A 14,342-nucleotide genomic window follows, 5' to 3' on the forward strand; every position below is an offset into this window, starting at 1 on the left:
GAATATATGATCCTTTATCTAAAGGGCGCGTCACTGACTAGGTCAGAGTTCAACAATGGCTTTTGAAACCTACGATTGCTAATCGGATTTTGAAGTTACATTGGCAGTTATTGTTATTAGACTTATCCAAGTGGGAGACTGTTGGATTAGGTGTCTAAGCTCATAACTATAACTGGAATGTACTTGACCCGATAGTAGCAGGGTCCTTTTGGGTTGCCTTCACCAGTGCAATTTGATAGGATGGACTTTTGAGAATAAGGTTATTTATGATTATTAATACATGCAGTCAGGATTCACTGGTAGTCCTACAGATCTACCAGTCTACACATATCAACAACTAGCATATAATCATATGGATCTATCCTATACTCAACATATCAATGTATAGCAGGATATCAATCCAATGAGTTGGCCTTGGTGCCTTCGACCCGTTACTACAGTGAGGAAAATTCACCTCACAGTCTTAACAATAGCTGATGAGGTCACGACTCCAAATCTCAGCTCTAACCGTCACCTATTCATCCAAATGACTAATTCTCAAACACCACTCAAAATACTCAACAATACCCCTTAGTCAAAGTTGGTCAAAGTCAAAGCGAAACTAGTCAAAATCAACAAGTCAACTGAGTCAAACCAACCAAGCCAACTCAGCCGAGTCGACACCGAACGCGTATGCAGGGCATATCCAAATCTTCACCGCAGATGGGAGAGTTGACCACGTACGCGCTGCGTACTCAGGTTATGTAGGGCGTACGCCCTGACTTCTCAAAACTTCATTAAGAGCTCAATGCCTTATGATCCTACATCCAATTTTAAGATCCAAAGCCAAATCATCCTCAAGAGTCATAAAGTTTCCAACTTTATGTCTTCGCATTTCCATTAAGTGCTTAACTAAACATCTTAATACATTCAGACCTTTTAAAGAATGCATGGAGCAAAACTAACCATTAAGACCCTATTTTTATGACTCATGACTCAAGACCCTTCCTAAGGTCTGGAAGGACGACTTAGTGGGTCAAGAACATGACATGCTCAAGAATCACCATTTTGGGACCAAAAAGTGTCATAAAATAATAAAAATCTAGATCTACAAGACGGAGTGATAAAGGTGCAAGCTTTATACCTCCTGGAGGTTGCAATCAAGATAGAAATCATAGATCCAAGGTGCTTCCCAAATCCATGCTCTTCAAACTTCACTCTTCACCTTCAAGAACTCCTCTAAACACTCCAATGGGCTGCAAAAAGGCACTCTTTCACTTAGGGTTTGCTTAGGGGTCGTTCTCACAGAGGGTGGATGAATAAGGAAGGGGACATGAGGGCTCTTCCAACCATCCTTTTTAGTCGGATCATATCAACTACAAGGCCACCAACCTCTCTTGTTGCTGCTTGGCCCACAACTCCAACAGCCAAAGGGATTGCTTTTCCAGTAGCATACACAAGTTAGTGGTATTAATATCATAACATGTACAAACTAAAAGTAAATTCAGATCCATCATGTAGTAGAACTCTATACTGGACATAAAAATGAACATTAACTTCAAAGTTAAATGTTATAATTGAAAAATAACTTAGAGTAAAACGTTATTAAGGACATAAAAATGAAAGCAACAGACTCCATTTTTTGAACTATTTCAACATTATCGATTTATCATGAGATATAAAATTGTAGCCCAAGTCATTTAAGATATTTATACAATAAACCAAACAAAAAACGTCAAGCTTATACCGTCCACTTAGGGTATTTCATACAAGCGTAATCCTAAAAGCAATCGTTGTTTTAAGTAAATTCAAATATATCAATAATGAAGGTGAAAGTAAGATGCTATATTTTTCAAAGTTACTTAAATACATTGCTGTATTAGAAAATTATAAACCACATGATTGGTCTTTGATATTTAAACGTTATAGAAAATGATCCTGATAAGAAAAGTACAATGATATTGAAGATAATTATTTGAACTAACAGACTGATCATTCGGAATATATATCTACAAAAATATTAAATATTACTTTTTTGTCAAACAATTATTCACCTAATATGGAAGGTAAATCGATAAAATCAATTTCTTATCTTCCTATATACTAATAAGATGAATATTTTGAAAAAAAACACCTAATATTTAGCATTTTCGAATTTCGAAATTTCAATTTTAGTCGCTGATAATTTTAACAAGTACCCGACAAATTTCTTTCACTCTCAGGATTTGCAATCATTTGCTTTCGATGTTTTCATGCTATCATCTTTAAATTCAAATTTATTGAAAATTAAATAGGTAAGTTTCTACTACCAAATTGTTGTCTTTTGTTAAAATATTGAAGAATGAGGAACAAAAGCAAATGCTCCCGATTGAATCTTACTGTCGTCGTATGGTGAACTTCGTTTGGTTCAAGAATTTTCTTCTTTCAACACGTACAAGTTTCATTACTTCGGTGAACCGATATTACATTAAATTTCAAAGGTTAGTCCTTCGGATGTGTAATCGACGACAATCGTATGCAAAAGGGGTTTAATTGAATGAATTTGAAATGTAATCGCTACATATCTCTACTTCTGATATTTGATCGATGGAGGCATACATGCATGTTGTTGTGAAAAATGTAGACGAAATAAGGTCGGTGATGGTGCTGGAAAATTAGAACAGCAATAGGGTTATGGCAAGAAAATGGTTTGTATGATTAATCAATGGATGGATGGGTGGTGATAATCGGGTCAAAGGATTATTAGAGAGTTAAAGTTATTATTTTTATTATTTTATTATTATTAGTAAAATAATATTTATTCTTAATTTTTATTTATAATTTGTTATATTTTTCATGGATGTTTATGTAACTTAACTTTTTAATTTTTCATATACCAATTTTTATTTATTTGATTGTGTTGTTTTATTTTATAATCAATTTATCTCATTATATAATTTCATCAGTTTTTAATAATTCAAACATAAATAATGCTTCATGTATCTTAAAAAGAAATTTCAAATATTTATTTGAATTAATACAAAAAAGTCATATAACTCTCATATTTAATAATATTTTGAAAATAATTGATTAATAGTTATAATTTTTAACTATCAAAATTTGTTTAATTTTATAATTGTGGATTCCACGTGTTATTACCTAGTATATATATATATATATATATATATATATATATATATATATATATATATATATATATATATATATATATATATGGTTAACATGAAGGCTAAAACATATCTAAATCAATAAGAGAGTGGTCAAAATTATCACTTTGAATTTTATTACAAAATGTAATACTCTACGTAGGAAAAAAGGAATCACATGCGTTCGAATTTAGAAACTTTATTCTAGAAAACCAAACTTCTATTGAACACAAAGATGAAGATCTCATAAGGACTTTATTTGTGAAGATCAGCAATGTATCATACACATTAAGCGTGTTTCCTGTGTAAAATTAAAATGAGCAACAACGAATCAGCTTCGAGAGTGAGTCATATTAATCTTTCATCACAAACAGTTTTCAGAACCCTGAAATTGGAAAAACGCTATGTAATGATATTCATTGAGAAGCATGATTTGTTGCACCAAAAAAGATGGGATAGTAATAGGATTAAGTAACAGCCCCTCATTAACACAACCTTTATGTTCTTATATTGTTTAGATAATCTAATATGAAGGCAGATAAACAAATCCCTAATAGTAAACATGTAAATAGGAACTCAAAATCTATTTGGAGTAGTCTTGAAGGATGTCATCATAGGGGTCCCTACGACCTCGGACATGGCTAATCTGAGCATCCCAGAAGATCTGAGCATTGTGGCGATCAAATGTCCAAAATCCATAAGGCCGAATTGGATAGCACCACATCTTTTTTGTTTTATCACAACTTTCCTTTAGACTATACATATGATCTCTGAATTTGCGATCTCTTTCTACTGGATCCTCCATCGACCTCAAGATTAAGTTCTCTACAAACTCCAAGATAAATGACATCTTTGTAAGCTCCTACAGAAACAAACATTTTTCTCACTGATCGATGATTCAACATTTATAATAATCGGAGAAATCATCATTTCAAATAAACGATAATTCATAACCGATCATGGACACAAGTGAACTCTTGATCATCGATAATAAATCAACAAAGCCCACACCATATACATGAGTTTGCAACTCAAAGAAAATGGTAGATGTACCCCAGGTTTTGCATTTCAATTTGGAAAAATATTAACAACGAAATAAAACAAAACAATTCCATTAGCACACATCCATAACATGATGAATTTAATGATGCAAACTTACGCTTTTACGACGAAACAATAGATCTCGACAGTCAATGTAATTAAATCTACTTCTACTCTAATTTACTCTAACTAATAAAATAATAGTTTTGCTTGTCCACATTTCGTTCTATTACACCGCCATATTTAATGTTTGCCACTTGTAGCTCTTTTAGACATGTTATACCTTTTTGAATTTGAAATTGACTCAGCAATCCCTGTAAATTAACCATAAAATTAGTCTACCATAGATTCAAACATAACAAAAAAGCATATTTATCCCCAAATAAATCTGTTGAATCCACATAATTTTCTCTAGATTTATCTCTCTCGCTCTCGCTCTCATCGTTTAAGGTGACAGGTCTGACTTGAAAATGGAGGAACCAGGATCGGATCTGGAAACTTTGGAACTGACAAACGAAAACCTAGTCGTATGGGGATATGTTTGGTCGACGTTTGAGGAAGACGCAAACGAAATACAAGATTTTGATACTATTTTCGATATGTCTATTGGAAGTACCTTAAAAGTTTCAAAGATTTGGGACACCCTCAACAATGATTCAAGGATAACAAAGTCGGGAAGGTAACATCCGACAGTTTTTATCTAAAAATGTTAATATTATACTATATATGATGTTGTGATATGATTAAACTATGCATATTAACAGATAAACATGTTAACAAAGATTAAGAGTCGTCCATCGTATTAAAGTTTAGAAAACAAGAATGCAAAACTAAATAACCAAAATAACTCTTTGATTAATCGGAAACCAACTTGCATTAGCGAGGAAGGCATACACGTGGACCCATCCAAAATCAAAGCGATTGAGAATTGGTCTGCACCAAAAACACCCACAGAAATCCGGCAATTCTTGGGTCTCGCGGGCTACTATCGCAGGTTTATCCATAACTTCTCCAAAATCGCCAAGCCTTTAACTACCCTGACACAGAAAGGTGTAACCTTTAGTTGGGGTGTCAAGCAAGACACTGCGTTTCAAACATTGAAGCAGGCCCTATGCAGCGCACCTATCTTGTCCCTTCCCGAAGGAACGGAAGACTTCGTGGTCTATTGTGATGCATCCAATCAGGGCCTAGGCTGTGTGCTCATGCAACGAGGGAAGGTTATCGCTTTTGCCTCGAGGCAGTTGAAAACAGACGAAGTCAATTACACAACTCACGATTTAGAGTTGGGAGCAGTGGTCTTTACGTTAAAGATCTGGAGACACTATCTCTACGGAACCAAGTGCACCATTTTCACCGACCATAAGAGCTTGCAACATATCTTCGATCAGAAGGAGTTAAACATGAGACAGCGAAGGTGGGTAGAGTTACTCAGTGACTACGAGTGCGAAATTCGCTACCATCCCGGCAAGGCCAACGTGGTAGCAGATGCCCTCAGTCAGAAGGAGCGTTCAGGGCGAAAGGTGAAAGCATTAACAATGACTATTCATTCCCATTTATCTGCGCAAATCAGAGAGGCTCAGCTGGAAGCCTTGACACCAGAGAAAGTGGTGGACGAAGCCTTGCGGGGAATGGACAAGAACTTGGAGATCAAGGGAGACAGAGTGTACTATTTTATGAACTGGATCTGGTCCCCAAAGTTCGGCGGGTACATAGAGATTGTCATGTGTGAAGCTCAGAATACTAAATACTCCGTTCACCCAGGTTCAGATAAGATGTATCTGGATCTCAAACAACTTTATTGGTGGCCAAACATGAAAGCAGAAATTGCTACCTTCGTGGGTAAGTGCTTGACTTGCGCCAAGGTGAAGGTAGAGTATCAAAAGCCCTCAGGTTTACTTCAGCAGCCGGAAATACCTGAGTGGAAGTGGGAAAGGATAACCATGATCACCAATTTACCCAGATCTCCGAGTGGGCACGACGCCATTTGGGTAATTGTCGATCGGTTGACAAAATCCGCCCACTTCCTGCCAATCAAGGAAAAATTCAAAATGGAGAGACTCACGCAGATCTACATCTGAGAGATAGTTCGCCTTCATGGGGTACCTGTATCCATTATAGCAGGTTCACCTCAAGATTTTGGCAATCGCTACAGAAGGCTCTAGGAACTAAGTTGGATATGAGCACGACTTATCATCCACAGACAGATGGACAGAGTGAGAGAACAATCCAGACATTGGAATATATGTTGAGAGCCTGTGTCATTGACTTTGGCACGTCATGGGATGCTCACCTTCCTCTAGTCGTGTTTTCCTACAACAACAGCTACCATACCCGCATCAAGGTTGCGCCGTTTGAAGCCCTCTACGGCCGTAAATGCAGATCCCCTCTGTGCTGGGATGAAGTGGGTGACACGCAGCTAGCCAGGGGTCAACTCCCCGACATTACTCTCACTGGTCCTGAGATCATCCGAGAGACAACTGAAAATATTATACAAATCCGGGAACGACTGAAAGCCTCGCGAGATAGACAAAAGAGCTACGCCGATAAGAGACGAAAACCCATGGAATTCCAGGTTGGTGAACGCGTCCTTTTGAAGGTCTCACCCTGGAAAGGAATGATACATTTCGAAAAACATGGAAAGCTAAACCCAAGGTACATTGGACCGTTTGAGATCCTTGCTAGGATCGGTCCCGTAGCATACAAACTGCAGTTACCCCGAGAGCTCAGCAACATCCATCCCGTCTTCCACGTGTCGAACCTCAAGAAATGTCTGTCCGATGAGACACTTGTGATTCCTCCCGACGAGATCGAATTGGATGGGAGTCTACACTTTGTAGAAGAACCTGTCGAAATCATGGACCGGGAAGTCAAGCGTACGAAGCAGAGCCGCATCCCGATAGTGAAGGTTCGCTGGAATGCCAAGCGAGGTCCTGAATTCACTTGGGAGCGTGAGGATTCGATGAGGCAGAAGTACCCTCACCTCTTTCCAAATTCATGATTGTAATCTATCCTTGAATTTCGGGACGAAATTCCCTCTAACGGGGGGATGATGTGACAACCCGAAACTCCTACCTTGTACATTTAGTCAACTTTATCAATGCTAAGCTTGTTTTATTGACTTCTTGCACTATTTAGAGTCTGTTTGAGCGTTCTAAGCTTAGTACATCAAGGGACCAAGTGTTAGAATTGGTCAACTAAAGTTCCAAACCATCAGTCAAGCCATAAACCCTCAAGTAAGGAGTTTACGGCCAGGACCCATGAGTTTACGGCTGTAAACTCATGGTGGCCGTAAACCCATGCTGGCCGTAAACTCTGATGGCCGTAAACTCCACCTATAAGTAGGATGTTTGGTCCATTTTCTGCACTCTTTCCTTTCTAAGGTTTGGAACTCGAAAACTCTCTCAAGAAATCATAGGATTTTGCTTAAAAAACTCTCATAATGTAAGTAAATCCTTCCATCTAAGTGTTAATACTTCTCTTCTCCATGAATCATCATTGATTTCATCCATGGATTTCATCTTTTAGTCTAGATCTTCAAAGATTCTCAAGAACATCAAGAACACTTAGGTGTTTTGGGCTGAAAACACCCTTCTTTGCCTTCAAATCGTAAGTATGACTTCCTTATACTTGATATCTAGTATGAAACCATGATTAGCACCTTGAATTCATCTAAGAACACTGATCAAAGTGAGTTTACAGCCAAGAGCATCACCCTTGGCCGTAAACCCTTATTAGAGGTACAAATGGGGTCGTAACTCTTCCTAAGGCTTGGACTTAAGGCTAGAACACTTCCTTATGGACTGTAAGACCTTAAAAACACCCTTTTGAGCACAAATCATCATGAGTTTACGGCCGTAAACTCTTGTGGCCGTGAACTCATGGCCGTAAACCCTGGTGGCCGTAAACACCTGGCCGTAAACCCTGGTGGCCATGAACACCTGGCCGTAAACACAATAGTGTGGCCTTAAACTCCTTAGATGCAATCCTTTGTGGTTATAACACTTCTATATGAGTGTTTACTAGCCCCTAAGGTGTTTCACTCACATGATTAGTTGTATAAACACTAATTATATTCATTTTTGTCCTTGTATGCTATTAGGATATGTGTGTTTGCTCAAGTTTCCACTTGGCATCTAGCATCCTATACCACTCTTTCATCCAAACTACTCACTGCAGGTGAGTTCATACCCCTACATATTCCATGTTTTTAATGTTTTCAGGGGGGGAATACAAGCTAAACATAAATGCTTTCAATAATATAAAACTCATGCATATTCTCATACTTTAACCCTTTTGTACTGTGTTGAGCATAAGGGACGCTTTCACTAAAATTGCATAGTTTTCCGGACACGCTATTCACTAAGTTATACATGCAAACTATAATCGGTATAGTTTGGGATTTTCTAAACATAACAAGTACAGAAACTTTCACTACTAAACATATGCACTAAGATAGAAATAGTTTACAATTTACATCACTACTCTATCATGGTATTCATAACTGTAATTATCACTACATACGATATACATACAGATTATCACTATGGTAGAACGCTACTACACTACATGTAAACTAGATTGTACGATACTGTGAGGCGCTACTTCAATACTGTACCCTTAGGTGTACAGGGATAAATCCTGTCATAGTATAACCAGAGTCTCCTGGAGGGAGAGCGTGAGATTTGTGAATAGATCTATTCGGGACTGACAATCCCACACCTGAACTTCTAGCTACAGTTAGGCGGGCACGTCTGGGGTGTACAAATGTCATTTAACTCGACGCCTGAAGAACGTTGCAAAGGTCTCTAGTTATATCAAGTATGGTTATACAACTCACATTATGTATAAATCACCTTTAGTTTACAACCTGGCACTCTTCAACAGTTTTATTTATACTAAATAGAACTAATACACACTACAACTGGAGAACTTTCAGGGTTTTCAAACAGAACTGAACATACAATGGTTTCACGTAAGAAATACTTTTACATCATGATTAGCATTAGCTAGTCACATGAAGTATTATTTTCGCACATCACTACAGTTTTCAGTAACAAACATTCATGGTTTTATATAGAACTGAAAACACTACATTCTCATTAAAGAAAATATCGGATTTTCTTGAAACTATACAAACACTTTTACAAGCTCATCAACAAGTTTTCATTGCAAACTACCGCTTATGAACTCACCAGCTTTATGCTGATATTCTTTCAAACTGCATGTATTCTCAGCAAATCAGTAGACAGGTACCTGCTGGATTTTTGAGGAGTTGGAGCAATAAGAGTTTTATGCTTATATTCATACAAACTATTTGATGTAATTCAAACAAGTTTCAGACAAATTCCAAATTGATGTAAATATTTTTACTTTAGTATTCACTGTAATGGTTGTGTTGTTATGATTGCTATTATACATTGGTTGTGATGCTATACATGACGTCCTTCACCCCAGAACGTTTCCGCCATTCTGGTTTTGGAGTGTGACAGATTGGTATCAGAGCCCTTGTTTATAGCGAACTAGTATACCGAACCTTACGTGGTATACAACTATAAACACTAAGGGGCCTAAGTGCTCTACGTTAAAAGTATACTTTCAAAAAAATAAGTATTTTTTTAAAAAGTATATGAGCATGCATACATAACAAAATCAGAGTCATAGTAAGAACAACACAAAAAGTATTTGGATGTTGGGATACTTACAATTAAACATGGGCAGTTATGTAATCATGTTTAGGGTGAATATAGCATGATCAACTATATTCAGTCAAGACATGACCAACATGTGCTTGGGAATGACGATGGTGTCGCAGCAGGCCTAAAACTTACCAAAAACATTCATCATAAAATACTACAGGGGTATTTTGCTAGAGCCAGATTCAGTGAGGAGATTCATTCCTAGTGTTGCTACCTATTTGTTTCATAGCGATAACTTACTTGCATTAGTGACCTTTCTTTACTCATCGCTTGGTAGAACACTTTATTATCAGGATGAGATATATTCTGTTTCATATATCTTGAGGACTTACCATCCCCTTCTTCCTGGTTGTTTCTAGAACAAAATGTTGTTGGATTAATGTCTAAGTCCATAACTATAATTGGTAAGACTTGACCCGACCCGGCATGGTCCATTTGGGTTGCATGGCATCATGCATTTGGATAGACTATAATGAGAGAAATAACACTTAAGGTTGGTTAATATATTATAAGTTCTAATATATTAATAAGGTTATTTAATTAGTATTGATCAAGAATTAATTTGGAATTAATTAAGTGATTAAAAGGAGACTAATTAAATATATGGGTTGATTGTGTAAATCATTCATTCTTATATATGTGGGCTTGTGATCCAAGATTCCTTATGTTGGACTAAGTCCATGGGGTGACCCATGGATACTCCATGGAGGTTAAAATCCATGGAGCATAAGGAATGGGTAAAGTTATGAGTTACATGGTGTAACCCTAATAGCCACCATATAAAAGAATCACATGGCTCAAGAAATCGTGCAGTAATGTGTGAATATGAGGGCTAGACGATTTCAAGGAGTGTTCCATTTCTCTCAAGTCATTCCATGTGCATTTGGTGTTGTGTGAACCATTTGAGGTGTCACACTTGGGGCACTAGGCACTAAAGCTTCATGGAGACAAGCTACATCAAACAAAGGTATGTATTCTACCCATTTGATTACCCAAGTATCAAGTATTGTATGCTAGATAGGGTAATACCTTGGAAAGTTCATAATTGCATGTATAATAGAGAAAACATAGATCCAAGGTATTTAGGGTTGCATGTACACTTAGGAGTGTTAGAATGCGCAAAACCCATCAGTGGTATCAAAGCCTAGGCTTGTTTTCTTGTTATACTTGCAAAATTAGCTGAAAAATCGAATTGTATTAGTTTAAAAGTTATGCTAATTACTTGGAAAAAAAAATTTGATGTGAATTATCTTTGTTCATATGAGTTTATTAGATTAATAGAAAAGTTAATTGATTATGTGTATTCAATCCATTTTAATCTAAGATTTGATTCTAAAATGTGTTTTTATAACTTGTCCTCAAGTTATATGAAAAGTCACATTTAAGTTTCATCAAAACTCATAAAAAGTTGGCAATGGTTACAAAAATGAAGAGTCTTGTCCTCATTAAATGGTTTTATGACTCCATAACTTGTCCTCAAGTTATGGAGGTTCAAGAGTCACTTCATTAAATGATAAAATGTGTAACCTTAATTAGTTCCATAAGTTACAAAAATAAAGAAAAGTTACATTCTTTTATTAGTTTAAAGTCTTCCATAACTTGTCCACAAGTTATGGAACTTGAAGAGTTTTTTTTTTAATTAAAACTACTTTAAACACATAAGTTATGGCATTAATTAGTTTTGAATATTTTCAAAACTTGCCCTCAAGTTTTGGAATTTGTAAAGTTTTCCCCATGAATACTTTAATTCCAAGTTAGCCCTTAGAATTTTAAAAGTTAAAATTCAACCCTTATACTTTATAGTATTATAAGTTAATAATAAATATATGTATAAGAGCAAGTCAGTCTTACCGTTAGTAGGCCTCATTCACGAAGCCGGTCTATAAGGGGGGTATAAGGTTACTGCCTATAAAATGGCAGTTTAATGGGTGTCCACTCTCACCCACCGCTTCCTTGACTGGTGGAGGGTCGTTAGCCGAACGGGTAGGACAAGGACTATAATTCTCCCTTCATTAAAAGTATTAATGATAAATACTAAGTAACTAAACACTTATAAATTCCCAATCTTAGTTACTTAGGAAAATGTGAATAAGGTGCTAATCCATGAAATTACACTTTGCACTTTGTTTAAACCGTTAGTGGAGCATGTGTGGTTAACCGGCACACTAGCCTAGATTTAACAAAGTAGGCAAAGGGTAACTTAATATTTATCATAGTATCGGTGGAGCTCGTATGGTTAACCGGCACATCGATTGAGGGGTAAATATTAAGGGTACCAAGTATATTTGCATGGTTACTTCACACCTTGTTTTGTGATCCTTGGCATCCCAGTTACAAAACCTGAAGGGCACACTCGAGATTGAAACATGCCATTGAAAAGTTCAATGAATCTCAAAAGATCTAGGAGTTTCAAATCCAATTAAAAACCTAATTACATTATTTCGTTTTTCATGGTGGAAATTGGTAAATCGTCATTTACCTACCTTCAACTATTTTATAACTAGGATTACGGCATCCCTCTTCCAGTTATAAATAGGTTGTTGGATCCTAGCCTTAATATTTCATATTGGGTGTTATATTAAGGACTTTAGATCAACTATCTTGAATATCTCCCAAAAGATGTCTAGTTCAGACATCTATGATCTTCCCAAATCTCTTGGAACTTTACTTCCTCCACCTCCTCCAATTATTCTCCCTAACCCACAAGTTCAAGGTCACTCAAGCCCTAATGGCAAGCAAGGTCTATGTGTGATCACATCTTAGAGATGAAGTCACATATTCCCAAGCTAGGAGAGTTGGGTGTCAATGTCTTGAGAAAGTTGGATGTTCAATCACTTTCTAAGTCACATAGTGAGTTCCTTTGGGACTACTATGAAACAGACTATGACATGAACCTTAATGATCATATCTATTTGCTTGGTGTTGCTGAATCAACAATGATTTGGAACGATAGTAAAGCAAATTTGATTAGAAGATCAACTTCCCAAAAACTTTATGGACAGTGACAATGGTGACACTGGAAATCCAGAAAAAGCATTCTCTTCCCAATGGAAAGGGATTGGCCATAGTCAACCCGGTTGACCAAATGGTAAGGAGAAAGGCAAAGTCTGAGATAGTCCCATTACCAAAGGGTCCATATGTTTATTTTGCCAAAGGAGGGGGCGTTGATTGCAAAGCTGCCAAGTTTACCTAAGGATGTTAAAGTCAATAAGTCTGACTCTACTTCAGGTAGAGCTCATTATCTAACTCTGTTAAGTTTCTATTCTAAGATCCTCATTACATGATGTGACTGGGTCACATGTTGATGTTTTAAGAATCAAAGAATAGAGAGAAAGCTTAAAGGAAGTATATGCTGATTCTGATCGCGTAGGTGGATTTCGATCGCATCAGAATTTTGAAGCTGTTACTTAGGAGTTATGATATATTGCTTAGGAATAGATAACAACAAGTTTTTCCGTATGCATTTGCACTATAAGGATAAGTTTTTTCCGCAAAGTTTTGAAATAAAATAAAAGTTTTTAATTTTATATTTATTTTAAATATCCTTACAAGTGGCATTTGTGAAAAATGGTTGTTTATATGATTCCATTGATAGCAATATTCGGAAAAAAAATGGACTTGATTCTTTCGTTTGTGGTAGTGTCATAATTTACCAAATAAGGAAAGATTCTCATTCCCAAGGCTTCAGTTGGATAAAAACTTGGAATCATGCAAGTTGAATAGTATAATGAATGAGAACTTTCAAGCATTGGAAAATTAAGACTTGTTCACATGGATGTGTGAGTCAAGTTAAGGACTAAAGGGATCGAGTACACATTCTTGTGCACTGGTCAAGTCCACCACAAAGCTCGTTAAGACTATTCGTCATGATTTACTAAATTTTAGTAAATATGGTTATACTTACAAGTTTAAGTATAATTCTGAAACATTGGAAAAGTCTCAATGTATGGCAGAACGAATGGGAAGAATCAAATTAGGCAGAAAGATAAAAGTTTCTCAAATCTGAAAAGATGGGAGAGTACTTTAGTATCATGTTTGTGATCACCTTAATGATTTAGAAATCATATCACAATTAGTCCTCTAAAGGTCATCTTAGTGCATTATTATGACTAAGAAGAGGAGTCATGAATTGTTGAAATGGTTAGATCAGGAAGATGAGTCATACTTCGTTCCAAAACAAGTCTTAGAGTCATACTCCAAGACTATAAGTTGAGTGACATATCTTAAAGAAAGGTTTATAACACTTGTCAAATGTAAGAGTAAAAGTGTCCTACTATTGTACATTTGAAGTTGGTAAGTTGTGATGTTTTGGATTAAACAAAGACCAACTAAGGCCAATTGTGTGAAGTGTTTGTCTTGATAAAGAATCCGCACTATCTCTTGAATATTTGGCAAGATAGTCTTATATGTCAAGAGGACAGTGGGAGTCTTAAAGATCCTAAAAAGAATTTCAAGAACTAATCAAGAATAAAACATGAGG

Source organism: Lactuca virosa, chromosome 7, assembly GCF_052849685.1.
Source record: "Lactuca virosa cultivar CGN04683 chromosome 7, Lactuca_virosa_CGN04683_v6, whole genome shotgun sequence".
Classification (NCBI taxonomy): domain Eukaryota; kingdom Viridiplantae; phylum Streptophyta; class Magnoliopsida; order Asterales; family Asteraceae; genus Lactuca; species Lactuca virosa.